The sequence below is a fragment of the Rhinopithecus bieti genome, unplaced genomic scaffold, assembly GCF_001698545.2.
Source record: "Rhinopithecus bieti isolate Rb0 unplaced genomic scaffold, ASM169854v2 scaffold_33140, whole genome shotgun sequence".
In the NCBI taxonomy this organism is placed as follows: domain Eukaryota; kingdom Metazoa; phylum Chordata; class Mammalia; order Primates; family Cercopithecidae; genus Rhinopithecus; species Rhinopithecus bieti.
The window spans coordinates 734568-737940 of NW_016814072.1; positions in this window are offsets into that span (position 1 = coordinate 734568).

Consider the following 3373-nt stretch of genomic DNA (forward strand, 5'->3'; position numbering starts at 1 on the left):
TTTTAACAGTACAGTCCTACAACAGTGAAAAAGAAATAAATGCCTCAAGGTGAACTTTTAGTAAAGGTAGAGAAGCAGGTAAATGGGAAAATAATTTTGATTGATTGAAGAAGACTTTTCTCTCGCCTCCTTCAACTCCAGGTAGATATAATGAGGTCATCCCTGAGAAGAAAAATAGCATTAAACAAGTCAAATGTGCTGTACTTAACGGCTGCAGCCAAAGATTTGAGGAGCTGACACTTCACATGATTGACGAAAATGTAATTCTGTGATTGTGGGTGGATATTGTATAACTTTCTATCACCCTGGATCTCAGAACCCAGAAAATGCTTCAGGAGTTGCTTCATGTATATTAATTGGTAATGTTGAAAACTACCTAGAGTTCTAAATGTCCTCAGTGTTGTAACTTCTTGTCTCTTACTACAAGGCTTTCACGGAATAAAAATAATTCATTTTCTGTTTTCTTTACTTTTCTTCTCAGTTATCATTCATCTATTTTTTTGTGTGTGTGTTTTGGTTTTCTTTGAGATGGAGTCTCGCTCTGTCACCCACGCTGGAGTGCAGTGGTGTGATCTCCATTCACTGCAACCTCCGCCTTCTGGGTTCAAGTGATTCTCCTGCCTCAGCCTCCCAAGTAGCTGGGACTACAGACACCCGCCACAACGCCCGGCTAATTTTTTGTATATTTAGTAGAGACGGGGTTAGCCAGGCTGGTCTTGAACTCCTGACCTCAGGTGATCCACCCACCTCAGCCTTCCAAAGTGCTGGGATTACAGGTGCAAACCACCGCGCCAGGCTCATCTGTGTTTTAAATACACCAAATCCTGTTGCCTCAATGGTGTGCATTCTTCCTGAAGAGTTGTCCACGCAGGGCTAATGCATCCTGGAGTTCAGAACATGCCCCCTTAAAATACACCACGTTGGCATGTTGATTATTTTGAGCTAGAAGAAATTGAACCCGCTGACACAGAAAAAGTTCTTTACCTCCCTTTCGGCTGTCTAAAATGAAGAATAAACTTCCTCTTTTGTAAAGGAAATTTACATTTATAAAGGAAATTCCCAGTAGCTGAGGTATATGTACCAGGAAGAGAACTGCTCTGAGACCACTTTGAGCACCTGAGAGACTCATCTGCATCACCAGGCAACCTTTCTTCACCGGAAATCCCCTCTCACCCTCCCATAATTCACCCCTGCCACTCCCCGGAAGCCCTCAATCCCCATCCGCATCTGTGGCTCAGGGTCATAGATAAATTGCAATCATGTGGCTGCTTCTTTCTGTCTCCTATTTTTATGGGATGTCCATGCATATGTTCATCATTAAAATTGTTTCCCTTGTTAACCTATTTTATATCAATCTAATTCTTAAACTAGCCACAGGACCTAGAATGGTAAGAAGAAGCAATTTTTACTCCCCTAAAAGCCCAAACTGCCCACATCTAGAGCTCCATTAGCCCAGGATCTCTGCAGACAAGGGAAGGGGTCATCCTGCATTGATTTCCCTCCTCTTTCTTTGCATCCGTCTGCTGCTTTAGTTTAAGCATTAATGAAAGGCATCCTATCAGACTCAAAGGAGAAATACAGTCAGTGGCTTAAGAAATGGATTAACTGAAGCATCTGCACACAAAGAAACTTCAGATGCTGATGAGTGACTCATTTAATACATTTTAAGTAACTCCCTTTCTCCAGCTCCTAGAGTAAAGGATGGGAACTTGGTGCTCTCTTTCACGCAGAAACATCATTTGACCCCGAGACCACAGCTTTTCTCAGCAGTGCACCCCAAAGATATTTTACCCCAGATAGTAACATTTGAGCTACAGAATGCTCAGCGCATTATGGGTTCCACCGCAGTTCCTGCCTGAAATTGCCAATTATGCAGTCCAAAACACAAATCTACAAGCAAACATTTTCCATCAAATGCACTCTATTAGCCTACTTCATTGGAGTCCTTTTTTTTTTTTTCAATTTTAATAATGCCATTATGAACAATGATCAGTTATACAGAGGCTATTTACAATGTTTATGAAATGTTCAAAGCCTCGTCTCACAGTGCATTAGCAGTTCACCAGCTGGGTTCCTGTTGACAGCCACCAATTAATGGAATACCTCGAATAAACTACAGATCATCCCTCTCATGGCATGTATGGGAATGACCATTATGAAAAATGCTACCAGTGCAGGTTTAAAATTGGTATGTTGCGCTTTATGCACAGATAACATCTTGGGTTCGAGGAGCTTTATGCTTATTTATTGATAACAAAAGTAGCCTCATATATTTTGGCTACTTAAAAATAATTACCACTTACACTTACCCTGGTAAAGAGGGTGGTGGGGAAGTCTGAGGTTAACGTGCGTTCACTTCACCTCCTGGAGAGCTGCCACACTGGGTTCTTTACTTCTCTCATCCTTTGTAGCCAAGTGGCCATGTCCCCTCCTCTCCTTAACAGCCCAGGAGGGCTAGAACTTAATCTCCTTAAAGGAGAGAGAAGTGAGAAGACCCAGAGGCGACCTGGGCTGCATCAGGGTTTTCAGTGAGCAGATGTCGTCTGTAAATAATGACAAAGCCTCCAAAACCACCTCATGCTTCTGGGTCTGTGTGGAGCCCGGAGGTTCCTAGCCCTCTGCTCAGCTCACCCATCCCCTAAAAGGGTCTTCCTCTAGAATGAATGAGCATCTCCGTGGGAACCCGCAGTGCCAACATCCTGACATTGCATTAGCAAGTCTGTGGCAGATTTTTAGTGCTAAAATCCCAAAGGATTCAGGACTCCTGTTATCTTCACCCTTTATTTCCCCAATTGGTGCAATTCAGGGAGCCATATTACAGACTCTTCTGAAGTCATTTTATGTTCTCTTTTAGCATATTTTAAGTAATTTTAAAAATGTATTGTAGGGAGACCACTGGGTTAGAGTTGAAGATCCTTGGGCTCTAAATCTAGCTCCACTTTCTGACCTCTGCAAGCCTTACTTTTCTGAGCTGTGGAATAGAAATAATAACACCTTCCTAGGCAAACTTCCAGGATAGTTGTGAAGAGCAAATGCAAAAATGTATACATGAATGCTTTGAAAAATCGAAAGCATCCATAAATGTAAAATGTTTATGCTCTGTCTTTCAACACGTCCTCTCAGAAGTCTCAAAATTTTCATTAAATCAACCTATATTTTCTTCACCTAAAGAAGTATCCCTGCCTTCCCATGCTACCTAGAAACTGTGGAAGTTAAAATGGAAATAGGTACGTATTGGGTGAAGATAGGAACTGGTTCCCCAAAATCCTATGGCACATCACTGACATGATGAATCCATGCTTGGGGCTGCTCTTCCGCCGTGTGGGATCCAGTACGTGACTGGTCAGAAGGGAGCTCTTTTGATGGGCAGACT